Below are 12,635 nucleotides of genomic sequence, written 5' to 3'. Positions count from 1 at the left end.
GCCCAGAGAGAGAGAGAGAGAGACTGCTCCCATATTGCCCCCCAGCTGAGCCCAGAGAGAGAGAGACTGCTCCCATATTGCCCCCCAGCTGAGCCCAGAGAGAGAGAGACTGCTCCACTTTGCCCCAAAGAGATTGCTCCGCATAAGTGCCTCAGCCAACCAGGCCCAGAGAGAGAGAGAGAGAGAGAGACTGCTCCCATTACCCCCATAGAGAGAGACTGCTTCAATTTTCCCCTAGAGACAGCTCCACGGTGCTTCCCACAGCGCTATTACCGCCATTGTGAATGATGGATGGATGGACACTCATGGGCAAGCAGTCAGGAGCTAGGGCTGGGCAGCAGCAGGCATTGTGAGTGCCCGGGAAAGACAAAAGAGACCCACTCCACTCCCCCCTAGCTCCTGAGACCATCCACAACGCAGGCGTGCACCCCTCACAGACCCGCCTTGCTACCCAGCCCGAGCAGAAGCATTTTTGGCAGGCTTCAGAACTGCATATGCACGCTTTCAAAGCCTACACCCATATTTTTTACAGGCACTCGTTACCCATTCACAGACATTTACTGACAAGGAAAGAAGTCCTATTTTTACAAGCTGTTCAAGCAGCCCATAGAGTACTTTCAACTGAGCTGAGAGCCTGCCCTCAACCCCTACCATCTTTTGCTGACTCTCCCTGCTGCCTGGGGGCTACCTGACAAGAAGGACCTGAGCAGGGGAGCTGTGATGTCTCCACTGGTGAGGTCCATTCTGTGCATTGAAAGGAAATAGTAGGTATTCTGGACTACCACCCTTCTAAAGATACAACAGGGCCCCCAGGTATCTGGAGACATGAAACGAGAGTCAGGATATACATTTGTAAAATGTCTACCTTTACTAGGTGTGTATACAGCTTATATATGGTTCAACTTACCAACAGAAAGAGGGGAGGGCGGAGTGGCTAGCAAATGATGTATTGGTATAAAATATATGGTTACAAGTCAGTGACCCTTAAAATACATTTATCATGAGGTTACAGGAGTCAACAGACCATCTGGTTATGAGTCATAAGTCATGAATCCTGTCCCATGGCCTACAGAACAGAAAACAGGAAAGGACAAACCACCCACAATGATATACATAGAGTACAGTGCTTGTGCAAGCATTTTTCTAAGCATTGTTTCATAGTTGCAGATTTAAGCTAAAATGACAAGATTTTGTAAACTAAAGCATAACAAAATGGAGTCACAATGGTCTGGGCATATTATTACATGCATCGGTGGTATACTTAGACTCGTGCAGTCCACACCCGATACTGGCACTCTGAGGAAGCTGGCCAGCCACCTTGCTATTGACTGTCAGAAAGGCAAACGTGGCACTGTATTACCAGTAGCATAGATCTCAGCTGCAAAAAGATGATCAGGGGTGCCTACATCAGGGGGAGCTTGAGTAGCGTTTGACAGCTTTACCCTCGGCACTGGATGACCTTATCCTGGCATTGCCAGGGACCATCAGGCTGGGGAGGAAAAGGCTACATGGTACGACCTCCAGGCAGGAAAATGACGTGGGCCCTGACTTGCTATAGCTTCCAGTGCAGTGAAATCAGAGTAAGCCATTTCAGTACAGGAGAGGAACCTGTATAAAGTTGCAAAATTTGTAGATAAGGCTGAAGTCAAGCCTGAAGGGAAGTCTACCCAATAGGACACAGGTGGCAAAAAAGGAAAAACCTGCCAAGTTATACCTGTTCAACGCTCTGTGCAAAATGAAAAAGTTTTGGCTTTAGATACACTTTAACTGAAGCCTTCTCCTTCAACTAGACAATATTATCTTAAGGATAGTCAGGAGTCTCCCTATCTCTGAATGTGTACCCAAGCTATGGCATAGAGCTGGGACTCCTATATACTGACACTCTAGCTATACCAACCCTTGATTATCACAATCTAAAATACTCTGTTGTGATCTATTAATAATACATCTACTCTATATAAACCATACATATAACCTATTCTGCTACATAAAGGTCTTCTTAAGACCTTATAACCTATTCTGCTACGTAAAGGTCTTCTTAAAATGCCTCAAGGCCGTTTACCTCGGTTTTATATTTTAGCATTAAATCTATGCACAGCTAGCAAACTTTGGTTCCATACATAAATGTGGAAGTCCCAGTGCGGGATTGGTTCCGTTGGTGCAATATGGTGCAAAGAAAGGAGAGTTGGACATCTTTTCTACCCAACGGGGCATCCTAAGTCACTGTAATTGACAATTTTAGTGTCATTTAATACCATGAATGACATACACCATGGGTGCTCAACCTGTGGCCCTCCATCTGTTGGGGAACTACAAGTCTCATGATGCATTGCAAGCCGCTGACAGTAACAAACATGACTCCCAAAGGCTGAGACAGTTCCGCAACAGCTGGAGCCTGGAGGACCACAGTTTGAGCACCCATGACATTCACCATACTCATTAGTTAGAATGAATATGGAGCAGCGCTGTGGTATTGGAACACTAAATTTTCAAATAAGCTATCACTCAAAAATAATAGTGAGTGATAATGTCCATATGAGTAAATAATGTCCATATAATTAGTCTGAGCCACTCCACCAGTGACAACTATCAATATCACAGTAGTGAAAATATCACAACACGTAATAGTCCAATTCATGATAAACTTTTCCAGCACTGCAGGCTCAGTGCACACCACTCCCAAGTACGTGTTTCGTCTACCGACGTTCTCAGAGTCGGTACCTACAATGAATTCTGAATGAAGTCTGAACCTGCAATGAATTTTGAATGAGAAGCATCCCAAACCAATGCCTGAACAAACATGGCTCTGTCCATCTGGTGAGAATATCAGATGATGGCATTGTCATGGGGAGCCCCATGATCTCGCTCATTGAGAGGTAATAAATGCTTGGAAATGTTACATTTTACTCATTGCATAGCATGCATGTACCTAATACCAAAACCTCTATCTGATGTTAGGTCCACTTTCAGCAACCCCTACCCCTACACACACCCACACCTTTTCCCCTTTTCCCCAGAAATGATACCAGCCACACTAACTTGGAAAAATAATTTTGAGACCATTTTGCTCCCTGATGCCTCTTGAGCATGCCCCAATGCGGATGCATCATTCCAAGAAGCCAACGCCCTGAAAATAATATAAAGGACAGTCAACAAGTACAGCATCTTCTCTTCATCCTCTTCTGCAATCATGGGGAGCTCCATTCTTCTATTCTCCTGCATCCTCTCTACCTTGGTGGCCACCGGTAAGAAACTTTACTGTAACTTATTTTATGTCTCGGAGAGTGTGTGACGACTTGTTGCTCTGCCGAGCTTTCTAGCTAAGCAGTTCTGCATTTTGAAAAATGAAATAACATAAAATGCATCTCGCAAAGATCTTTAACCCACACATTGTATTCCCTTATTCCTGATACTATTTTATTCTGATATTCATTTGTAGGGATGAGCCAAGTAATTTAAGCTATATTTTGCAAAGGTTGACACTCTGTTTCATTTCTTGAGCTGCTTATTAAGTTAAATTCACTTGGAACAAAAAAAAAAAAAAAGAATTTATTCCTGTTCTTTGATACGCCATACATGCACCTCTTTGGAAAGACTTTAGATCAGGCAGATTAAAGGAACGACACAAGAAAAAACAGTCACTCCCAGCGCTCAGAGGTCCTCCGCAGAGAGATAAGGCTTACCAGGCAACACATCCATAAACCTTCCAAATGCTTGATGAATGCAACCCTCCTCAGATAGGGGGATCCAATGTAAAAAAAAAGAACAAACGGGGAAGGTGCAAAAATCTAGTGCATTACCAAAAATTTAACTGGAAAGACATAAAACCAATAATAATGGATACTCACAAAAGTACAGCATAAAAGAGCATGTAAACCAGAATATGTTGTGTGGTGCAGAATACAAGTGCTCCAACAAAACCCTGCTATACTGGCAAGCTGACTAGTTTTAAGGGCAGCCCCTCTTCCTCAGAGCTGTGCTGACCAGCAGCTTAATGCTCAATTGCATAAATACAGGCGTGCACACAAAAACCCCTCCCCTTACCAGGAAGGCCAAAGCCACAGTCACAAAAAATAAATACCGTAATAATAATAAATGAATAACACATTATAAAAATGTATATACCCAAAAATGTTGTATTACATGATGTAATTAGAATGGACTTGCCCTTTGTCCATGTTGTGCCATGCATGTGCCCCAAAGGAACCTAATTGTAGCCTGCTGTAACTCCAGCTGCTGGATGACCACCAGTGGTCCCTGGAATACAAGCAGCATAGACTGCACTGATTAAAGGAACAACAAAGGATCTTTACTGAAGTAGTCCAGGGTAACACAGGAACCGTTCTCAAACGACATCTTTACACACATTCCTGTATAGAGTTCTCTAAAGCCGCGTACACACGAGCGGAATGTCCGACAGAAAAAGTCAGACGGAAGCTTTTCATCGTATATTTTGATCGTGTGTGGGCCTCATCGGACTTGAAAATTCTGAGGGACCTATAGATAGAACATGTTCTAAATATTTCCGACGGAACCAATTTATATCGTAGAAAACCGATCGTCTGTATGCTGTTCTGACGGACCAAAAACGACGCATGCTCTGAAGCAGGTACAAGACGGAAGCGATTGGTTACTGGATATTGAACTTCCTTTTTCTAGTCCCGTCGTATGTGCTGTACGTTACCACGTTCTGGACAGTCGGAATTTGGTCGGACTTTGGTTTGACCGTGTGTAGGAAAGACCGCTTGAATGGAATTCCGTCAGAGTTCCGTCAGAGAAACCTTCGGAGTTTATTCCGACGGCAAAACCGGTCCTGTGTACGAGTATAAGTGCCAATGAGGTAGTCATACCTGAATTAGCAGCAAAGTCCATAAAACAGTCCTTTAGAGGTAAGAGTCCATTCAGTCAGATAATCCACAGAGGCAGCAAGTGATCCCTTAAAGCCATGATTTGATAGTAATCCATAAAAGGCAGTAAGTCCATGTAAGTCCTCAGGTTCCTAACCCTAAAGGGAACCCTGTCTGGGCCCCCAAGATGGGGGTTCAGTCCGACAGAGTAACGGCTACATTTTGAAGGACAGAACTCTCCAGCGCTCCCTGTGGCACTAACGAGCCCCTATTTATGTGGTATGGCCTGAAGGGGGCGGTAACTTAGAAAGAGTGGGAAAATCCAGCCAGCAGAGTTAACCCTTACTTCTCAGATCCACCAACCTAGCAGGTCAACCTGACAAAGCACACGCATCTACATTGTTTAGCTGCACAAATAACACAGTTGACCTGATGAACCCAGATTATGAGTCAGCACAACATAAAAAAAAATGTTAACCCTTGGATGCACCTGCTTACAGTGCATCTGGAAAGTATTCACAGTCCTTCACTTTTTCCACATTTTGTTGTGTTACAGCCTCATTCCAAAATGGAATAAATTCATTATTTTCCTCAAAATTCTACAAACAATACCCCATAATGTTCACGTGAAAGAAGTTTGTGTGAAATCTTTGCAAATTTATTAAAAATAAAAAACACAAAAATCCCATGTACATAAGTATTCACAGCGTTTGCCGTGACACTCAAAATTGAGCTCAGGTGCATCCTTTTTCCACTGATCATCCTTGAGATGTTTCTATAACTTGATTGGAGTCCATCTGTGGTACATTCAGTTGATTGGACATGATTTGGAAAGGCACACACCTGTCTATAGAAGGTTCCACAGTTAACAGTGAATGTCAGAGCACAAACCAAGCAATGAAGTCCAAGGAATTGTCTCTGAGACAGGATTGTATGGAGGCACAGATCTGGGGAAGGGTACAGAAAAATGTCTGCAGCATTGAAGGTCCCAATGGGCACAGTGGCCTCCATCATCCGTAAATGGAAGAAGTTTGGAACCACCAGGACTTTTCCTAGAGCGGGCCGCCCGGCCAAACTGAGCAATCGGAGAGAAGGGCCTTAATCAGGGGGGTGACCAAGAACATGATGGTCACTCTGACAGAGGTCCAGCATTTCTCTGTGGAGAGAGGAGAACCTTCTAGAAGAACAACCATCTCTGCAGCACTCCACCAATCAGGCCTGTATGGTAGAGTGGCCAGACGGAAGCCACTTCTCAGTAAAAGGTACATGACAGCCCACCTGGAGGACTCTTAGACCATGAGAAACAAAATTCTCTGGTCTGATAAAACAAAGATGGAACTATTTGGCCTGAATGGCAAGCGTCATGTCTGGAGGAAACCAGGCACCGCTCATCACCTGGCCAACACCATCCCTACAGTGAAGCATGGTGGTGGCAGCATCATGCTGTGGGAATGTTTTTCATCGGTGGGAACTGGGAGACTAGTCAGGGTCGAGGGAACGATGAATGCAGCAATGTACAGAGATATCCTTGATGACAACCTGCTGCAGAGTGCTCTGGACCTCAGACTGGGGTGAAGTTTCATCTTCTAAAAGGACAACAACCCTAAGCACACAGTCAAGATAACAAAGGAATGGCTAAGGGACAACTCTGTGAATGTCCTTGAGTGACCCAGCCAGAGTCCAGACTTGAACCCGATTGAACATCTCTGGAGAGATCTGGAAATGGCTGTGCACCGACGCTCCCCATCCAACCTGATGGAGCTTGAGAGGTCCTGCAAAGAATAATGGGAGAAACTGCCCACAAATAGGTGTGCCAAGCTTGTAGCATCATACTCAAAAAGACTTGAGGCTGTAATTGGTGCCAAAGGAGCTTCAACAAAGTATTGAGCAAAGGCTGTGAATACTTATGTACATGGGATTTGTTTCCTTTTTTTATTTTTAATAAATTTGCAAAGATATCAAACAAACTTCTTTCACATTGTCATTATGGGGTATTGTTTGTAGAATTTTGAGGAAAATAATCAATTTAATCAATTTTGGAATAGGGCTGTAACATAACAAAATTTGGAAAAAAGTGAAGCGCTGTGAATACTTTCCGGATGCACTGTACATACTGAACGCACGCGGTCGCCCACTCAGCATGGGTGCCATTCCAAGATCTCTTTGCATAGCATTCTCTGATTGGACGCGGTTGAGAGGCATGGTGCTCTCTGCCTAGTCCAATCAGAGAAAGCATTGCTATAATTCAGAAAGTGCTAAGTGTTCTCTAAATGGCACCCGTACTGACTGAACGACCTCCTGTGTTTACAATGTCTCGGGCTGGCCACTCAGCTCAGGACCCAGAAGCAAGTAGTAACGGTGTAGTAACAGTGTCTACTACAGGTCCATAGCTCCCAACTGTCCCTGATTTAGAGGGACTGTCCCTGATTTGTCCCTCTGTCCCTGATTCCTCCTCATTTGTCCCTCGTTTTGGTCTGATCTATATAGTTACAGGAACTCCCCCAGTCTGAGTCACCCCTTGTCTCCGCCCCCTACCCACCTCTGACCACATCCCTTGATTCCACCCCCTACCCACCTACCAGTACCGCCCCTTTTAGAGAATACAGAACCAAGTAACATTTTGTGGTGCTAAATCATTTGTATGGAACATGTTGATGATAAAAAGAAAAGCAGTAAAATAGATCCCCTGCAGCCAGAAACAATGGAATCCCAGCAATAGATCCCCACACAACAATAGACTCCCCCAGCAACAATGAACTCCACCCCAACAACAAAAGATTCCCTGCAGCAACAGTGAACCACCCACAACAAAATTTCACACCCAGTAACAAAATATCCACCCAAGCAACATTAGACCCCCCCAGCAGCAACAACAGATCTCCCAGCAGCCAGCATCAATAGATCCTCCAGTAGCCAGTAAAAATAGACCTCTCCCTCAACAGTACATCCCTTCCAGCAACATAAGACCCCCCCCAGCAGCAATAGATTTCCCATCAGCAACAATAGACCCTCACACAAAATCAGATCCCCACCAGTGACAATAGATCCCCCCAGCAGCCAACATCAATAGACCCTCCAGCACACCCCACACCACATGCTATTACATACATTCAGTGCTGGAGGTGCCGGAACTGCGTTCCCCCCTGCGTTCCCACTAAAAAAAATCCCTGTAATAGTTGTATAGAAAATGCACTTTTTATCTTTCAACAAGTGTTTCCCAGTGCTAAACCTTTCATCCGATTTCTAAAATGCTGCATTTGTACATTTTAAAAGCCAATATAAAGGAATATAAGTTATAAAAAAAAGTCCAAGTGGATTTAATTAACCTTTTTCTTTTGGTTAATTCTCCTTTAAGGGGGTGTGGCAGGGGGCGTGTCCTATGCCTACATACGTTTGTTAGTAGGCGTCCCTCATTCCCATCTCAAAATATTGGGAGGTACTACAGGTCTACTACAGTGATTTCCAGCTTCCAAGCTGGACCAATGTAACTACATACTGTATAATATAATATAGCCAGAATTCTTCTTTGATGCAAGTAACAATTGGGTAACTTTCTTCTTGAAATAAGAAGTGAACAGAACTCTTCATAATGTTGCTATATCCGGTGGTCGGTGAGTCAGAGAATTTCCATTCCTTATTTGATTAAAGGAGCATAATGTCGTTTCCTCAGAATTTCACTCTTGGCTGTGCGGAGAATCTAACTCCGCCTCTACTGCAAGATCAGGAATGAGTCCGTTCTTAATTAATTGCATGTTTCAGTGTGTGATACTTCCATGTCCTCCTCCCTGGGAAAACTCCCCAGCTTTGTCCTCCTATCAGGAATGAGATTAAATTGGTAACACTTGCATGGGGATGTAGCAGAGAGAAGATTATCCCGAGCGAAGCCAGAAATTGTCAAGAGTGGATAAATAAATGCCTTGGTACATAGCTCCCAACTGTCCCTGATTTGGAGCAATGTCCCTCTGTCCCTCATTCCTTCTCATTTGTCCCTCATTTTGGTCTGATCTATATAGATGTATATAAAATATACTTTTTATCTATCAAAAAGTGTTTCCCAGCGCTAAACCTTTCATCTAATTTCTAAATTGCTGCATTTGTAAATTCCAAAAGCCAATATAAAGGAATAGTTTTAGTAAAAAAGCATTTGTGGGTTTAACCAATCTTGTTTTTTTTGTACAATTCTCCTTTTAAGGGGGCGTGACAAGGGGTGTGTCCTATGCCTGCATACTTTTGCTGATAGGTGTCCCTCATTCCCATCTCACAAAGTTGGGAGGTGTGCTTGGTATGAACTAAGATGGATATAGGGCTGCGATTACGCTCTACGGAGACATGCAAAGCTCCTCCCTTCCCCAGCCTGGAGCCTGGAGAGAAAAAAAAAAATGTTCATTTAAATGCATTTCCATACAAAGATATACATCCACTTTGTGCACATCAAATGCCCTTGCAAACCCAAATTTTATTTTGTAAAAGTAGCAATGACATCATCACTGTGCAGAGTGTAAAGCTGTAGGAGGGGCCCAGCAGCTCCTCCCATTAACCACTTCAGCCCCGGAAGAATTGACCCCCTTCCTGACCAGAGCATTTTTTGCGATTCGGCGCTGCGTCGCTTTAACTGACAATTGCGCGGTCGTGCGACGTTGTATCTGAACAAAATTGACGTCCTTTTTTTTCCCACAAATAGAGCTTTCTTTTGGTGGTATTTGATCACCTCTGCGGTTTTTACTTTTGCGCCATAAACAAAAAAAGAGCAACAATTTTGAAAAAAACGCAATATTTTTTACTTTTTGCTATAATAAATATCCCCCAAAAATATATAAAAAAACAATTTTTTTCCTCAGTTTAGGCCCATACGTATTCTTCTACATATTTTTGGTAAAAAAATCACAATAAGCCATTATTGATCGGTTTGCGCAAAAGTTATAGCTTTACAAATTAGGGGATAGTTTTATGGCATGTTTATTAATAATTTTTTTTTTAAATGGCGGCGATCAGCGATTTTTATCGTGACTGCGACATTATGGCGGACACATCGGACATTTTTGACACATTTTTGGGACCATTGTCATTCATACAGCAATCAGTGCTATACAAATGCACTGATCCCTGTGTAAATGACACTGGCAGTGAAGGGGTTAACCACTAGATGGCAGTGTAGGGGTTAAGTGTGTCCTAGGGGCGTGTTTCTAACTGTGGGGGGGAGGGGCTGTGTGTGACACGTCACTGATCTCTGCTCCCACTCACAGGAAGCAGAGATCAGTGACACTGTCACTAGGCAGAACAGGGAGATGCTTGTTTACATCAGCATCTCCCCGTTCTTTCTCTCCGTGAGGCGATCGCGGGTATCCCCACGGCAATCGAGTCCCCGGGACCCGCGACCCGACTCACGGAGCTTGCCGTGCGTGCGCAGGCCCATTGGCCGCCTCTATCTGCGTGAGGCGGTCGGCAAGTGGTTAAAGGCTGCCTGCGTTCCGTCAGAAACGGCGACCCGTCAGAATAGGTAATGGAAGTGACATTCCATCAGCTGCGCATGTGTGCACCGCGTCCACCGCTACCAGATCTTCCAATCTGACAGAACGCCTGCAGTCAGAAGGTGACAGCGGACATTTTACTACACCCAGCTTGATCTTGAATTTCAGAGCGTACATGAATGAATCTAGTATATTGACATCTGTGATGCTGTTTGCATGTTTATTTTTAAAAGCCTAAAGGTTTAGCGCTGAGCAGTGCTGGGTGTACCAACATGGCCTCTGCCACCTTCCTACTGCTGGCGTCCAGCTTCTTTCAAAATGTTACATCAAAACAGCATCACAGATGTCAACATACTATATTTATTTATATACGCTCACTTTATTGCTAAAATTACCGTTAAATTCAAGGGTGTAAAAAGATGTCTGCTGCCGCTGCAGGTGTTCTGTCAGATAAGCAAACCTGGTAGGGGTGGAACGCATGCACAAATTTCTTTTTTTTTTACTTTTTGCTATAATAAATACCCCAGAAAAAACAAAAAACTAATTTCTTCCTCAGTTTAGGCCGATATGTATTCTTCTACATATTTTTGGTATAAAAAAAAAAATCGCAATAAGCGTATATTGATTGGTTTGCGCAAAAGTTATAGCGTCTACAAAATAGGGGGAAAATAGGGGATAGATTTATGGCATTTTTATTTATTTATTTTTTACTAGTAATGGTCAGTGATCTGTGATTTTTATCAGGACTGCGACATTATGGCGGACAGATCAGACACTTTTTTGGGACCACTGACATTTATACAGCAATCAGAGCTAAAAATAGCCACCGACTACTGTATAAATGTCACTGGCATGGAAGGGGTTAGCACTAGGGGGAGATCGGGGGGTTAAGTGTGTTCCCTGGGAGGTGTTTCTAACTGTATGGAGGCAGTGTACTGACTGGAGGAGAGAGATCGCTGTTCCTAATCACTATGAACAGCAGATCTCTCTCTATCTCCCCTGTCAGAACAGGGATCTGTCTGTTTACATTGACAGATCCCTGTTCTGGCTCTCGTTCCGATGATAGCTGGTCCCCCCGCCGTAGGGGCCGATGTACACCTACGGCGATTTGCGGGAACGCGCCGACCTGCCGCCATATAATGACGGCGGCTGGTCCGCAAGTGGTACACATATTGGAACAACCACTTGTAATCTCCATCAATAGCCTATGTGACTGAGTGACAACACAGGAGTACAGGAAAAAATCTCTTACTCATAGCTATGAGTAAGCACTTAGCATAAGTGTGAAACGCGTTAGCTGATTGCCTGTACCTTCTGCCACAGTGTTTTGTATGCTATATGCTCATGAACTTATAAATAAATAATTTTTGAACCACATCTTCCTGGAGTGCGGCTGTCCGGATTTTCTCATCTGCCTTCTATAACACAGGAATACAATTAGGAGACAAGGACAGAGTGTTGTCAACCTAAAACAGAAAGTACCTAAACAAGAACAAGGGAGGGTCACCAGGTATTGTGTTAATGATCATCTCTACTAGCCGCTTGCAGACCACATCACAAGGATGTACAGCAGCAAAGCGGCTCTTTTGTGCCCGTTCGCATACCTAGTTCGTGATCCAGCACTTCCGGGTAGGGGGGGGGCGTGCACGTGCGCGCGCCACCGGTGCACCGCTGCCGCTGTGAATGGTCATAAAAGCCGATCAGTGGGTGGCGGCCAATTGATGCCCAATGGCACCCGCTGATCATTGGGAAAACACACAGAACAGAGCTCTGACTATGTAAACAAGGCAGAGCTCTGTTCTGACGGGAAAATTTTAAATCCACCACTTCCCTTTGTAAAAGCAGCAGATAGCAAGCAATTGTGCTGCAAGTCTGAAAATGACTTGCTAAGCTATTGCTAGACTTACCAGGCTTAACACGTTTGTTGCATAATTGCAGCAAGTCCGCATTGCATGACTCCAGATCAACTTTCTTTGCAAACATTCTGCAAGTCTGCTGCAAGTTCTGGTTCAGTTATGTTGTGCAATATAGTCCTCCCACCACAGGGGGTCACTGTGTCTGAATTTGTCATGCTCTAGATTTGCAGGGCTCTTGCTGTAGGCTCACCACTGCAACTTTGCACTTGCTAGAGACTTGCCACGCAAATTTGCTACAAATTGGAAAAATGTCAACTAGAACTTGTGCTTCAAGTGCTCTGCAAGTGTACAATTTGCCAGTGAAAATTTGCAGCAAGTTACCAGACTTACTATTCAACACTGCCACAAATTTGTGGCAAGTTATCCTTGCTATTTAGATATACACATAAACATAGGTTAGGCAC

The sequence above is a fragment of the Aquarana catesbeiana genome, linkage group LG10 (assembly GCF_042186555.1).
Source record: "Aquarana catesbeiana isolate 2022-GZ linkage group LG10, ASM4218655v1, whole genome shotgun sequence".
Lineage (NCBI taxonomy): Eukaryota > Metazoa > Chordata > Amphibia > Anura > Ranidae > Aquarana > Aquarana catesbeiana.
Note: the sequence above shows the minus strand (reverse complement) of the source record.